Raw genomic sequence first — 16,779 nt, 5'->3', positions numbered from 1 at the left:
CCGGCACTCTGCCCTGAGCCACCCGCGGAAGCCATCCGTGGGCGACTTGCTGCCAGCCATCCAAGGAGACGTGACTAGCCAGCAGCACTAATTCATACCGACGGAACTAAATGACTAATATGAGGTCAAGCCTTTATTTCCTTTTGTAAGGAGCGAAAACAAAACTTCTTAGTTCCAATCTAACCGCCCCCTCATTTGCCAAGTTGCCAAGGTCCTAGCTGCGTTCAGCATAAACTCTCAGCAACAGCCCCGGGGTATGGATGGATACAGTTAAAGGGTTTGGGACCTCCCTGGTGGTCCAGCGGTAAAGACTCCGTGCTCCCAATACAGGGGGCGTGGGTTCTACCCCTGGTCGGGGAACTAAGATGCTGCATGCCTCACAGCATGGCCAAAGATTAAAAAAAAATAAGCGTACAGTTTGATTAGTTTCAATGTATGTATACACATGTGTAACCACCACCGTTGTCAGATAACAGTTCCATCTCCTCCAAAACCCCAATTCCCAGTGCGATCCCTCCTTTCATCTGCCTCAACCGCCGATTTGCCCAGAGCGTTTAATCGGTTAAAACAACCTTAAGATGTATATAGGAGAATCATTTCCTAAGAGGACAGACAAGAAAGACACAATGAGGAAGAGTGATAGGGGTTGCAGGGACTTGCTTTACCAGCTGTCAGAAGGTTCTGTAAAGCTACTGCAACCAAATCAGGGTCTAGGAACAGACCACGAGATCCGAGGAAGAGCAGACAAGCCTGAAATACGGCCCACCATCTATGGATGGAATTTAAGACGTGACAAAGGCAGTTCTCTCCCGTGGAAAACGTTTCCTGGCGCGTGCGTGTTTTCAGTCTCAGGGGCTGACATACGTAGTTATTTTAACACAACATGGACACGCTTCAAGGATTTACAGGATCAGAGGAGGAACAAAGTGGGTAACAGAGGATATAACACTCCAGAAGGATTTTGAATGAGAAACGAGTTTGTTCCGGGGACAAGGAAGTCTCGTTTTGGACTTCTGACCTCCAGAACCGTAAGATGATCCACCTGTGTTTGTTAAAGCCAGTGAAGTTGTGGTCATATGTTACAGTAGCCACAGGAGCCCATGCAGGCCAAGTAGATCAGGTTGGTGGAGCCTCAAGTCTGAGGGGAAGATGGAGACGGAAAGGCAGACTGGGGTTTGGGGCAAGACCAAGGGGCTTACGTGACAGGGTGGCAGTGACTCCCATTTTCGGATCATCACGCTGGCAGGAGGGTTTGGAGGCACGCAGCGAGGGGTTGTACTCTCTGTTCTGCACAGATGACGTTTTCATCTTGGTGACCTCACTCTTGAGAACAGCCTCTCAGGGGACATGTGAGTGGGTATCGCTGTCACGGTGCGCGAAAGTTCACGTGTGTTTTTCTGTTTCAGGGTTTCTGCCAAGTTTCTCTTGACCTCCCCCTTTGACAGGCTGGTTGAGTCATTCAGGCGTCACGAGGCAGAAGAGCTGTGGACAAGAGGGAGGTCCAGGTGAGTCAGGCCTCCAGGTGGAGAGGAGGATTCAGGTGGAGGGTGACACCGGGAACAGCAGAGGCCACGCAGGAGGGACTGAGGGGCCCCTAGACACATCCTCTGTGACACTTGCTGCCCATCTTGGTCGGAAGGCCACGCCTGGCTCCTCTGGGGGCTGCTCTTTGGCCGTCACCTCTGCTGTCGTCCAGGGTTTCTGTGCATGGAAACCCCTTTACTGAGGTAGCCCAGGGGGTCTTGTGACCAAAAGAGCTGAAAACATTCTGATTATCATTAGTTATTATTGTTATAATAATCATTATATGTAAATCTCTCATCTAAAGTTCATCTGACCCAGTTTAATTAATTCCAGGATTCAGGTCAACGCGTGGTTATTTTTGTGTTTGCTCAAAAGGGTGTTTCTTGCAGATGGCAAGCAACATGAGTGTTTGCTATTTGGTGACAAATGGAGCTCAATTAAAAGCCCTGTCACTTTCAGGAGTGGCTGTTTTGCACAAGGGTCATATGCTCAGTCGTGCTGGACAAGGAACCACGCTTGTTAAGAGGTTGCCGTCTTTAAGCGAAGCCAAATTCCCACTACGCTCCCCTGTGCATGGTGAGATCTGAGTCCACAGGACACGAGGCGCTCCCACCCCGCCCCTCCTGACGCCCTCCAGGCAGCCTTGGTGACAGCCGGGCACTGAGACGGGCGCAGCGGTGTCCTTGTAGGTTCTGAAGCACATGGTGGGGAAACTGAGCCTGTGCCGCCCAGACCTTCAGATTCTCTTGATAGATGAGAAGGGAAAAGCAGTTATAAGATAACAAATTAGGATTTCTGTGTTGCCATCTGTGATCTGGTAGATGATCAAGAATGTACATTTCCCTTCCTCCCAATGCGTTTCTGGGTGTCTTTTGAGAAAATGCAAGAATTGAGGATTTTGTGTCAACCTCTGTGGCCTGTGAGTCATTCCCGTCAAGAGTAGTTAGAACTGGGGGGTGGAGGTGAAAAGGGGGGAGAAACTGAAGGCACAGGAAGGGGCTGTAGGTGGGGACGGTTTGCTCATGCGTACGGGCTGAGGGTCCCCATGCGGGCAGGATGTTTTCACGGGCAGCCTGAGGCTCTGTCCTGTCATCCTGAGTACCTGGGAGGGAAGCTGAGAAATAAACAGGCAAAACAAGGTTAACAAAGCTCTTCCATGTCAGTGGACAAGGTAGTGGGACCTCATTTTTACTAAGTGTTACTGTCATCAGTGTTGTCCTGGGTACACTGTGAACACAGAGGTGTGTATAAAGGCCTCCTCTCTGGTCCTCTAAACCGTACTCTCCTGTCGAGCCTGTAGTCCATCACCTCCCCACCCTGTTCTCAGGGTGCTGGGGGGACCGAGCATCCTTCCCAAAGGCTCATTGACTTGTTGCCTTTGGTTCAACACAGACCAGACTTGCAGCCAGTTTGCCTTTGAAGGGAAGATGAAGACGTGGCTTCAGGAGTTTGGTGAGCAATGACAAGGCTGTTAGAAAGGGGACACTGAGAAACTGAGTTCATTGGGATCGGCTTTTTATTTGCTTCCTTACTCAAAAGTATTAGCTGTTTATGATTTCAGGGTAATGATCTTGTTTAGTACAGCAAACAATGATTTAGTGCCTACTGCCATATGTCTCTGAGTGTCAGATGTTGTCAATGGTAAGATGGACGGTTCATTTATAACAGCCATGCGGGAAGAATGGGAGGAAACACCATGACATAAAGGGACCCACTGACTGTGGGATTTGTTCTGATATTTGAATCATTGTAATGCAAATAAATAGTGTGCTTGTTTCAAACTGAGGGAATAAGTCAAGTGTGACAGGGGAGAAAAAACATTAAGACGAGCAATAAAAATAAGGATCCTTGGTATTAAGAACCCTTCCTTCATTTGATGTTATGTGTTAGGTAGACTCTGGTAGGTTACAAGTCAATGTAAACCTAAGATGGTTTGGAGTTTCCTTCAGGCATTGGCGTTTCTTGTAGGGGAAGGGGGCCCAGGTGCCTCAAATGCACAGCCAGGCGTGGGAGCTGCAACATGCATAATATTAATTAGAGTTCAATATTTATTTATAGTCTTTATTTTTAGGTAAAATTTATATAGAGTGAAATGCACAAATATTAAATGCGTATTTAATGAGTTTTGACAAATGCATACAACTGTGTAACCAAACATCTGTCAAGTTATGGAAATCACCATCACTCCAGAAAGGTCCCTGATTACCCCTTCTAATCAATCCCCAACTACAATACTCAGAGGTAACTATTGTTGTGATATTTCACTACAGATTAACTTTACTTCTTCTGAAACCTCATATAATAGAATAATACAGTTTATATTGAATACTTTCTTTCAATTAAATTTTCTTTCACTCAACATAATACATTTTAATAGCTTTTTTTAGGTGTAATTTGGCTTTACCATGAATTTCACTGATTTTAAGTGCCTAGTTTGATGAGTCCGTAAATTCAGAATCCAGCTTTTAGAACACTTCCATTACCCTCAAAAGTTCCCTCTTGCCCATTTGCGATCCATCCCTACTTTCATTCCAGGCAACCATTGGTCTTCCTTCTGTCTCTATAGTTGTATAGACATATGTGTCTGGATTCTTCCACTTAAGTTTTTTTTTTTCAGATCGATGTATCTCTTTTTTTAACGTGATTTCAAATGTGTATACATAGCTATATTCTATTTTTCATTTTGGTATATGTCTTTTATTTATTTTTTATGGAAGTATAGTTGATTTATAATATTGTGTAATTTCAGGTGTACAGCATAGTGATTCAGTATTTTTGCAGATTATACTCCACTTTAGGTTATTACAAGATAATGGGTATAATTCCTTGTGCTATACAGTATATCTTTGTTGTTTAACGTCTTTAGTGGTTTTAATGTCCATTTATGTTGTTACACATATCAGTAGTTAATTCTTTTTTATTACTAAGTTGTATTCTGTTTATAGATATACCAGATTTTATTTGTTGCTTCATCAGTTGATGGATTTGGCCATCATGAATGCTGCTGTGAACATTTATGTGCAAGTCTTTGTGTGGACATATATTTTCATTTCTCGTAGGAAATGGAGTGCAATTACTAGGTCATATGATAAATGTTTGTTTAACATTTCAGGAAATTGCCAGGTGGTTTTTGAAAGTGGCAGTACCATTTTACATTCCCACCAGCAATATACGAGTGTTCCAGTTTCTTCACATCCTCACTAATGTTTGGAATTTTCAGTCCTTTGATTTTTTTTTTTTTTTTTTTTTGCGGTACGCGGGCCTCTCACTGTTGTGGCCTCTCCCGTTGGCTCCGGACGTGCAGGCGCAGCGGCCATGGCCCACGGGCACAGCCGCTCCACGGCATGTGGGATCCTCCCGGACTGGGACACGAACCCGCGTCCCCTGCATCGGCAGGCGGACTCTCAACCACTGCGCCACCAGGGAAGCCCCAGTCCTTTGATTTTAGCTATTCTACCTGCATATAGTAGTATTTCATTGTTTTTTTGTTTGTTTGTTTGTTTTTGGCTGCGCCATGTGGCATGTGGGATCTTAGTTCCCTGACCAGGGATTGAACCCATTCCCCCCTGAAGTGGAAGCGTGGAGTCTTAACCACTGGACTGCCAGAGAAGTCCCTCATTGTGGTTTTAATTTTCACTTCCCTGATGACTAATGATGTGGAACAACTTTTCAAGTGCTTACTTGTTATTTGTATACCTTCTTTAGTGCAGTGTCTATTAAAATATTGTGTTTTTTTTTTATTGGGTTGTTTATTTTCTCATTACTGAGCTGTAGGAGTTAGTTGTGTGTTCTAGATATGTCTTATTGGTTCCACCAGGTGGATATATGATTCACCAGTAATTAACTGCTAAGTCAGACAAAGTACAACACATTCTAAAGAGAGACAATAAAACTCAGAGTCTCAATAACAACATGAACAATATCCAGCAAACAATAAAAAATTATGAGGCATCCAAAAAAGGCAGGAGGGACTTCCCTGGTGGTCCAGTGGCTAAGACGCTCCATGCTCCCAATGCAGGGGGCCCAGGTTCGATCCCTAGTCAGGAAACTAGATCCCGCATACCACAACTAAGAGTTTGCATGCCTGAACTAAAAGATCCTGCATGCCGCAACTAAAAAAGATCCTGCATGCCGCAACTAAAAAAAGATCCCACATGCTGCAACTAAAAAAGATCCCACGTGCCACAACTAAAGATCCCATGTGTTGCAACTAAGACCCAGTGTAGCCAAATAAATAAGTAAATATTAACAAAAGCCCAAATACAAATAGTTTTTAAAAATCAGGAAAATATGATCCATACCTAAGAGGAAAAATTGTGCAAGAGAAATAGAAGATGAAGGGTTTATTTTGGCCATGCCACACGGCTTGTGGTATCTTAGTTTCTTGACCGGAAATTGAACCTGTGCCTCCTGCAATAGAAGCTCAGAGTCCTAACCACTGGACCTCCAGGGAAGTCCCCACATTTTCCAGTCTTGATGAGAAATATCCTCCCAAAAAGTTCAACAAAACCTAAGTAGGATAAACACAAAGAAAAACCACATCTAGATGTACCATATTTAAATTGCTAAAACTCAAAGATGGAGAGAAAAATATTAAAAGTAGCTAGAAAAACTCCTCATATTACATACACAGGAACAATAAGAATGATTCTGACTTCTCATTAGAAACAATGTGAGGCAGCATAATGGCACATTTTTTGTAAGTGCTAAAAGGCAAAATTGTGAATCTGAGTCCCATTTTCAGAGAAAATAGCCTGTAAAAATAAAAATGGGGTTTCCCTCGTGGCGCAGTGGTTGAGAATCTGCCTGCCAATGCAGGGGACACGGGTTCAAGCCCTGGTCTGGGAAGATCGCACATGCCGTGGAACAACTGGGCCCGTGAGCCACAGCTACTGAGCCTGCGCATCTGGAGCCTGTGCTCCGCGACAAGAGAGGCAGCGATAGTGAGAGGCCTACACACCATGATGAAGAGTGGCACCCGCTCACTGCAACTAGAGAAAGCCCTCGCACAGAAATGAAGACCTAACACAGGCAAAAATAAATAAATAAAATTTTTTAAAAAAATGAAATGATTCATATTCAGAAACAAAAAAGTTAGGAAAATTTGTAGACAGCATGCTTGCTCTACAAGAAATGTTAAGAAAATTCTTTAGGCTCAAGGGAAATTGTACTGAAGGAAATTTGAATTAACACACAAAAATGAACAGTACAAGAATGGTGAATATGGGAAAAGTATAAAATATTTTCCCCATTTCCTAATTTCTTTGAAAGCCAATTTGATTAAAAGTAACAATATTAACATCTTGTAGGGCTTATAACAAATGTGGATGTAAAATTTCTGAAACAGCATGACACGAAGGGAAGGAGAAAATGTAAAATGTCCGGGAAGATCCCACATGCCGTGGAGCGGCTGGGCCCGTGAGCCATGGCCGCTGAGCCTGCGCGTCCGGAGCCTGTGCTCCACAACGGGAGAGGCCACAACAGTGAGAGACCCGTGTACCGCAAGAAAAAAAAAATTTTAGTAAAGGTAAAAAAGATTTAAATAATCCTTTTGATCCACTTAACCTGTTTATCATTAACAAAATTCTACACCTAACAAAAGCAAAACACTTCTTATTTTTAAATACATATTGAACAGTCACTAGAATAGACCACAGAATAAAACTCAACACTTTAAAAAGTATTGAAATAATACTTTCTGGTCTCAATAGGATTAATTAAGAAATACTTAGAAAGTCCCCAAATATTTGAAAGCTAAGCAACATACTTTTAAATAACTCATGGATTAAAGAAGAAATCAAAATAAAATTAGAAACTATTTAAAAAATACTTTAAATAGGATTTTAAAATTTGTGAAATTCAGGTAAAGTAGTGCATAGAAGGAAACTTATGGCTTTAAGTACATATATTAGATAAGAAGAAAAAGTTTAGCATCAATGATCCATAAAGCTAAAAGTGAAGAAAGAAATTAAATCCAAAAAAGTAGAAAGAAGGCAATGTGAGCAGAAATTGGTGAAATGAAAAATGGAGACTGTACAGAAAAATCAATAAAACAAAAAGATGAATAAAATTCATAAATGCCTCAAAAGACTGAAGAAAAAAACCACAAATTATTAATATCAGGAATAAAAGAGAGGCATCACTACAGATTTGAAAAGCATGAAAAGGATAAGGAAATATGAACAGCTTTCTGCTAGTAAATTCAGTAGCTTAATTAACATGGCCAAATTCTTGAATGAAGCAAATTTATAATAGTCAAAGAAAAATAGAAGGTCTGAATCACTCTATATCTGTTGAAGAAATTGAATTTGTAATTATAAACTTTCCCACAAAGAAACTCAGGGCCCTGATTGCTCACTTGTCAATTCTACCAAGTATTTAAGAAATAATAATGTACATCTTATGCAAATTGTTTGGAAAATGGACAAGGAATCCCCTGACATCAAACCAGGCAAGAACATTTCAAGAAAATAAAATTACAGAAGGTTGTCCTTTAAAACACAGATGTAAAAGTTCTTACCAAAATATTGGCTATTAGAACCCAACAACATATAAAAAGGGTAATCATGACCAACTAAGATTTATTCTAGGAATTCAAGGTCATTAAAACATTCCAATCAGGGACTTCCCTGGTGGTGCAGTGGTTAAGAATCCACCTGCCAGTGCAGGGGACGCAGGTTCAAGCCCTGGTCGGGGAAGATCCCACATGCCGCGGAGCAACTAAACCCGTGTGCCACAACTACTGAGCTTGCACTCTAGAGCCCGCGAGCCACAACTACTGAAGCCTGTGAGTCTAGAGCCCATGCTCCACAACAAGAGAAGCCACCGCAATGAGAAGCCTGTGCACCACAATGAAGAGTAGCCTCTGCTCACCACAACTAGAGAAAGCCTGCACGCAGCAACAAAGACCCAACGCAGCCAAAAAGAAAAAGAAAAAAAAAAAAAAGAAAGGAAAGGGGGCAAGATATTTGAACATATACTTCACAAAGGACACATTAATTGCCAATAAGCTCATAAGAAAGTGTTCAGTATTCATCAGTAAGATGCAAATTAAAATCATAATGAGATACTCCTACGCCCCAGGAGAATGGCTAAAATTAGACCCAAAACACCAAATGCTCGTTCAGGACATGAAGTCACCACAACTCTCATATGTTGTCATGAGCGTATAAAACGGTACAATCACTTTGGGAAAATGGAAGTTTCTTGTCAAGTGAAGCATTCACCTCCCCTATGACTAAGCATTTCCACTTGTTTACCCAGAAGAAATAAAAACGTATGTCCACTAAAACAGCCGTGCAAGGATCTTCATAACAGCTTTATTTCTAATAGTTAAAAACTGAAAACAACCTACATTTCCATCCCCACGAGAGTGGATTGTGATGTATTTATATGATGGAATACTACTCAACTACAGAAAAGAACAAACTACTGATATATGAAACTGTACGCATTTAAGAACATTATGTTGAGTAAAGCAAGCCAGATGGAAAAGAATACACACTATTTGATCCTATATATGATGTTCTAGGACATGACAGGCTAGTCTATGCTGATAGAAACCACAACAGTGGTTTTCTCTGGGGCAGAAAGATTAATAGGAAGGACGTGAGTAAACTTTCCGTGGTGCTGGAAATGCTCTGTATTACTACTGGGGCTAGGGTCACACGGGTTTATCCATTTGTCAAAACTTGTTGAATGGTATACTTAGGCTCTGTTCATTCCACGTTATGTGAATTTTGCCTTAACAAAACAAAAAGAAAAGGAATAAAAGCTAAAGGAACAGACCTAACACATTTAAAAGAAGATGAAGGGTTAATTCCCAAATGTACAATCCTTGACAAGGCCACCTTTGAGATGCAAGGGGCACCAAAAATGCTTTTCAAAAAGCATTACCACTGAATTATACAGTGATTATGGGAGGAAGCAGGAGTTAATTTGAGAAAAGATATAGGGCTATGAGTAGTTTCCGAGAAAGATTTGCGGAAGTCAAAGGTCTACAGCCAACCACATTACGTTCACACTACTGACTTCAGACATGTAATAAAGTGAAGGGAGTCTTCACATTACTTATATTTATTATAGAATTATCTAACACAACAAATGTAAAACATCAAATGAACCTACCTAGACTAAACTTTTTTTTCTTTTTTTTTTAACTACACACCCTTTTCTCTGAGGCAGGGTTAAGAATCCAAATTACCTTAACCTTCAGATGGGCGTTTATGGAGTCTCTTTCCAGGATGACTTTGTATCAGATTGGATGCTGGGGGTCGGATCCTGTCCCAGGACTCTTCTCAGAGATCCAGAGCTTCCGGCCAAAGACTAGACCTACAAATGTCCAGAGAGTACAGGGACCACCACAGCCTTCCTGCAGGGAAGCAAGTTCTGGGGGGCTCTGAAAGCACAGACATTATATATTCAGTGAACCCCAATCTGTCGGCTGCGGGCATGATGACTGCTGATTCTGGCCCTGCTTTCCCCAGCCATCTACTTGTAGAACAGCCAATTACACGTCCTGATAGATGTGATTGCCTTCCCTGGAAGAAGGCAGCTCTTGTAGTTGGTTACCCATCAGGAGCTGTGGCTGGGACTGAGATTTCAAGTCTCAACTCATACACACTCTACATCTGGAGTGACATCCTTGTGTTACTATTTCACAATCAAACGGAGCAAAGATGCCACAGCCATGGACGACTCACCCTGAGAAGTGCCCCGGAAGGAGAAACCCTGGGCTGTGGCCAAAATTAAGGGAGGAAAAGCATTATAAAAGGAAAACCAGTGGCCCCAGGCTGTGAGGACGGCCTGGAGCTCCTGCAGGAAAGTGCCCTAAGAAACCAGGACCGGGCTTCTCACGCTGGGGTTTGCAACTTGGATGGCAACTTGGATGAGTGGTGTGTGTCCTGCCTGTTTTGCATTTCAGAGAGAAAGGAAGAGAATGAAATAGGCTTGGTCCACAGCAAATTCCAGGCCTATTTCTTCTGCTATTGCAGTGCAGGGGCTCCGGGTCCAGCAGTATTTTGAATGACAAGGGTGGGAAGTTGTGGGTAGTTGGTGGGATAAGAAAGGAGGGGCTTCTCCCATGGAACTGGACCCAAGAGTAAGGAGTCTTTGGGGAAAGCCTGTGCTATGTTCCAGGATATTCTATTGTTATTTTCTAATCTTTTAATCTCATAGCCTCTGGTTCACACGCTTAATCTCATTAACCTTCGAAACAATCCGGGGAGATAAGTCAGGTAATTCCCGCGTTACAGATGAGGGGCCCAGAGTGATGAAGTGGCTGATGCTAGATCACACAGCCAAGGAGGACCGAGGCTCAACCCAGGTTGGGGAACTCCTCAGGAGTGCATTCTGGGGCTGTCCTGTGTTCTCTTAGAGCACACGGGGGCCCTGGTCCGACAAGGCCATTGATCTGGCGGGAGCTTCACGAACTACTCCAGCATGAACATCTTCCAGGAGGATTCTTCACTGGGCAATGAAGCAAGAAATTTATGGCTCCGCCTGATTAACGGGCCAGGCAGTTAAGAGTGCTTTGCCAAGCTATGAGCATAATTTAAAGGAACCGTGGCAGGAGGAAAGACCTCATAACTCACATCCTTTAAGGGCTCTTAGAACAAGAGACACGCTGGATCATTGAAAACATTTCTGCTCCTCGGGCCAAAAAAGATGGGTGTGTTTCTGGGTATTTCGGTCAAAGAACAGGGAGTCTGGATGAATATACACGGCAGAAAAAAGTAAGGAAAATACTCGCAGGCCGTAAATTTCTGGCTGATATTTCCTTTGTTATTTTCTGACCAGCTTGGTATTTATTCAACCACGTGCTCGCTCTTCATGCCTCTCCCCACACCTTGTAAATGCCACCCTCTGAGCCGAATAATTTTTCATTGAATAGAATTGAAATGCTGCCAGGAAAATGGGTTTGGGGATTGTGGAAACAGAGCTACAGAAGACAGAGTGGAAGAGTCCCGGTGAGTCCTGGCCCTTTTACTACGTGAGTTTGGAGAGGCCACTTCATCTCTCTGGGCCTCAGTTTCCTTTTCTGTAAAACGAAGAGTCTGGACCCATCATCTTCCCTAGTTTGAAAGTTCTGTGAATTTCTTGCAATCATGACAACCCACAGTATTATCATTCAGCATCTGGAATTAACACGCCCCCTCTGCTAAACCCCTGGAACCATTTTCTCTAAGTGTTTATCACTTTTCATCTCAAGTTCTAATTATTTATGGGCATTTCTTTCCTTTTTCCCCTCCCCGCCTGGACTCTGAGTGCTTCGGGCGAGCTGTCTTTTCCCCCTTGGACCCCTCCCAGCCCCCGAGTGGCACACTGTCACCCAGTAACCCTCTGGTGTGAATGAAAATGAATGAATAATTGAAGATGGGCTCTACTCACTATTTGTCCTGAGGTCGGATGACTTTGAAACCGACAGAACGCATCTCGGTACTTAGAAGAGTGTAGGTTCCCCTCTCTCGGTGCAGAAAGAATTCAGTGAGAGGCAGAGTGACAGGTAAGGAAAGAGTTTATTAGTATAGGACACTTGTGACAAATACAAGCGGCGGGAAAGAGGATGCCGTGCCCAGAACATAGTGGGCTACAGTTTTATAATCCAAGGAAAAGTGGGGAGGGGGAGAAGACCACCTTCTTCCTCATTCTTTTTTTTTTTTTTTTTTTTTTTGCAGTACGCGGGCCTCTCACTGTTGTGGCCTCTCCCGTTGTGGAGCGCAGGCTCCGGACGCGCAGACTCAGGGGCCATGGCTCACGGGCCCAGCCACTCCGCGGCATGTGGGATCTTCCCGGACCGGGGCACGAACCCGTGTCCCCTGCATCGGCAGGCGGACTCTCAACCACTGCGCCACCAGGGAAGCCCTTCCTCATTCTTGAGTAGACGTCACGCTTTCATCATCAGCTCCTCCTCCACGTTGGGTGGTGGAGTTTTCTTGTCCCTACGTGGTCAAACTGGGCTTATCATGGTACTATTCAAATTAGCAGAAGGGTGGTATATGCTAAAAATGGTAAATCATCTCAGGTTTTAGTATAATGTCACTTTTTCCTTATATTTTTATTTTTAGTGTGCACAGAGGACCATGTCCTAGGAATCGTTGACTACTGAGCTCACTGGGCAGGATGTGGGTCTCACGCCACCATTGTTTTATTGTTTGGGGGCACGTCTCATGCTTCTGTTGCATGGTTTTGTTGCTAAGTGAGCCTGCTTGTTTTTGTGGTTAAACAAACCTGCTTTCTTGAGTGATCATTAACTTACAGGGGTCTCCCATACTTTTTTCTCTATTTACAATCCCCTAGTGGGATTAACTATTTCATCACCTACTTTGTCCCTTTACTCTGTCCGTATCAACTTGATTTAGAGTTTTTCTTATAAAAAGTACATTATTTCTATTTGATAAATTTTAATATGTGTATTTCAAAATGCAGAGTTAGAAATACATTTCATTTTTGTAAGATAGTATTATTTTAGAAGACTCATTAAAATGAGTCTTTTCTATTGCAGACTTTAAATCAAAGCACCACGTTTTTCGTGTTTTCTGGAAGATGCTGCTCCACAAATTTCATGGTGGCCACTGTCCCCTCTCCGCCCCAAATTGATCACGTGAATTATTGTTGAGCAATAATTCCCCCTGTCACTGTGGACACGATATACCCATTGATATTGGCTCTGACCAGGTTGGCTGGTTTTGGCAATGGAATGTTAGCAAACGTGGTACAAGCAGAGGTCTTTTTTTTTTTTTTTAATACACCTTTATTGGAGTGTAATTGCTTCACAATGCTGTGTTAGTTTCTGTGGTACACCAAAGTGAATCAGCCATATGTATACATATATCACCATATCCCCTCCCCCTTGAGCCTCCCTACCATCCTCCCTATCCCACCCCTCTAGGTCATTGCAAAACACCGAGCTGATGATCTCCCTGTGCTATGCGGCTGCTTCCCACTAGCTATCTATTTTACATTTGGTAGTATATATAAGTCCATGCCACTCTCACTTCGGCCCAGCTTACCCTCCCCGACCCCCACCGTGTCCTCAAGTCCATTCTCTATGTCTTCGTTCATTCCTGCCCTGCCACTAGATTCATCAGTATCATTTATTTTTTCAGATTCCATATATATGTGTTAGCATATGGTATTTGTTTTTCTCTTTCTGACTTACCTCATTCAGACCTAGGTCCATCCACCTCACTACAAATAACTCAATTTCGTTTCTTTTTATGGCTGAGTAATATTCCGTTGTACATATGTGCCACATCTTCTTTATCCATTCATCTGTCAATGGACATTTAGGTTGCTTCCATGTCCTGGCTATTGTAGATAGAGGTGCAATGAACGTTGTGGTACATGACTCTTTTTGAATTATGGCTTTCTCAGGGTGTATGCCCAGTAGTGGGATTGCTGGGTCATATGGTAGCTCTATTTGTAGTTTTTTAAGGAACCTCCATACTGTTCTCCACAGTGGATGTATCAATTTACATTCCCACCAACAGTGCAGGAGGATTCCCTTTTTCACCACACCCTCTCCAGCATTTATTGTTTCTAGATTTTTTGATGATATGGCCATTCTGACTGGTGTGAGGTGATACCTCACTGTAGTTTTTATTTATTTATTTATTTAAAATTTGAATTTTATTTATTTTTTTATACAGCAGGTTCTTATTAGTCATCAATTTTATACACATCAGTGTATACATGTCAATCCCAATCGCCCAATTCAGCACACCACCATCCCCACCCCCTCGTGGTTTTCCCCCCTTGGTGTCCATACGTTTGTTCTCTACATCTGTGTCTCAACTTCTGCCCTGCAAACAGGTTCATCTGTACCATTTTTCTAGGTTCCACATACATGCGTTAATATATGATACTTGTTTCTCTCTTTCTGACTTACTTCACTCTGTATGACAGTCTCTAGGTCCCTCCACGTCTCAACAAATGGCTCAATTTCGTTCCCCTTTGTGGCTGAGTAATATTCCATTGTATATATGTACCACATCTTCTTTATCCATTCTTCTGTCGATGGGCATTTAGGTTGCTTCCATGACCAGGATATTGTAAATAGTGCTGCAATGAACATTGGGGTGCATGTGTCTTTTTGAATTATGGTTTTCTCTGGGTATATGCCCAGTAGTGGGATTGCTGGATCATACGGTAATTCTATTCATAGTATTTTAAGGAACCTCCATACTGTTCTCCATAGTGGCTGTATCAATTTACATTCCCACCAACAGTGCAAGAGGGTTCCCTTTTCTCCACTATGTTGAATAATAGTGGTGAGAGTGGACATCCTTGTCTTGTTCCTGATTTTAGAGGAAATGCTTTCAGTTTTTCACCATAGAGAATGATGTTTGCTGTGGATTTTTCATATATGACCTTTATTATGTTGAGGTAGGTTCCTTCTCTGCCCACTTTCTGGAGAGTTTTTATCATAAATGAGTGTTGAATTTTGTCTAAAGCTTTTTCTGCATCTATTGAGATGATCATATGGTTTTTACTCTTCCATTTGTTAATATGGTGTATCACATTGATTGATTTGCGTATATTGAAGAATCCTTGCATCCCTGGGATAAATCCCCCTTGATCATGGTGTATGATCCTTTTAATGTGTTGTTGGATTCTGTTTGCTAGTATTTTGTTGAGGATTTTTGCATCTATATTCATTAGTGATATTAGTCTGCAATTTTCTTTTTTTGTAGTATCTTTGTCTGGTTTTTGTATCAGGGTGATGATGGCCTCATAGAATGAGTTTGGGAGTGTTCCTCCCTCTGAAAATTTTTGGAAGAGTTTGAGAAGGGTGGGTGTTAGCTGTTCTCTAAACGTTTGATAGAATTCACCTGTGAAGTCATCTGGTCCTGGACTTTTGCTTGTTGGAAGATTTTTAATCACAGTTTCAATTTCATTACTTGTGATTGGTCTGTCCATATTTTCTATTTCTTCCTGGTTCAGTCTTGGAAGGTTATACCTTTCTAAGAATTTGTCCATTTCTTCCAGATTGTCCATTTTATTGGCATAGAGCTGCTTGTAGTAGTCTCTTAGGATGCTTTGTATTTCTGTGGTGTCTCTTGTAACTTCTCCTTTTTCATTTCTAATTTTATTGATTTGAGTCCTCTCCCTCTTTTTCTTGATGAGTCTGCCTAGTGGTTTATCAATTTTGTTTATCTTCTCAAAGAACCATCTTTTAGTTTTATTGATCTTTGCTATTGTTTTCTTTGTTTCTATTTCATTTATTTCTGCTCTGATCTTTATGATTTCTTTCCTTCTGCTAACTTTGGGTTTTGTTTGTTCTTCTTTCTCTAGTTCCTTTAGGTGTAAGGTTAGATTGTTTATTTGAGATTTTTCTTGTTTCTTGAGGTAGGCTTGTATAGCTATAAACTTCCCTCTTAGAACTGCTTTTGTTTCAGCCCATAGGTTTTGGATCATCGTGTTTTCATTGTCATTTGTCTCTAGGTATTTTTTGATTTCCTCCTTGATTTCTTCAGTGATCGCTTGGTTATTTAGTAACGTATTGTTTAGCCTCCATGTGTTTGTGTTTTTTACGTTTTTTTCCCTGTAATTCATTTCTAATCTCATAGCGTTGTGGTCAGAAATGATGCTTGATATGATTTCAATTTTTTTAAGTTTACTGAGGCTTGATTTGTGACCCAAGATGTAATCTATCCTGGAGAATGTTCCATGCGCACTTGAGAAGAAAGTGTAATCTGCTGTTTTTGGATGGAATGTCCTATAAATATCAATTAAATCTATCTGGTCTATTGTGTCATTTAAAGCTTATGTTTCCTTATTTATTTTCATTTTGGATGATCTGTCCATTGGTGTAAGTGAGGTGTTAAAGTCCCCCACTATTATTGTGTTACTGTCGATTTCCTTTTTTATAGCTGTTAGCAGTTGCCTTATGTATTGAGGTGCTCCTATGTTGGGTGCATATACATTTAAAATTGTTATATCTTCTTCTTGGATTGATCCCTTGATCATTATGTAGTGTCCATCCTTGTCTCTTGTAATATTCTTTATTTTAAAGTCTATTTGATCTGACATGAGTATTGCTACTGCAGCTTTCATTTGATTTCCATTTGCATGGAATATCTTTTTCCATCCCCTCACTTTCAGTCTGAATGTGTCCCTAGGTCTGAAGTGGGTCTCTTGTAGACAGCATATAGGTGGGTCTTGTTTTTGTATCCATTCAGCAAGCCTGTGTCTTTTGGTTGGAGCATTTAATCCATTCACGTTTAAGGTAATGATCGATATGTATGTTCCTAT

At 41.8% G+C, this 16,779-nt stretch overlaps 1 pseudogene; it reads left to right on the top strand.

Annotated features, from left to right (window-relative positions):
* Positions 1 to 883: 883 nt before the first annotated feature.
* The window catches only part of LOC149749266 (uncharacterized), a 39,545-nt pseudogene continuing 23,649 nt past the window's right edge, over positions 884 to 16,779 (top strand).

The sequence above is a fragment of the Delphinapterus leucas genome, chromosome 4 (genome assembly GCF_059928025.1).
Source record: "Delphinapterus leucas isolate spDelLeu-1000000601 "Yukka" chromosome 4, BTC_Dleu_Yukka2, whole genome shotgun sequence".
Taxonomy (NCBI): domain Eukaryota; kingdom Metazoa; phylum Chordata; class Mammalia; order Artiodactyla; family Monodontidae; genus Delphinapterus; species Delphinapterus leucas.
Note: the sequence above shows the minus strand (reverse complement) of the source record. Positions and strands in the feature narration are given on the sequence as shown.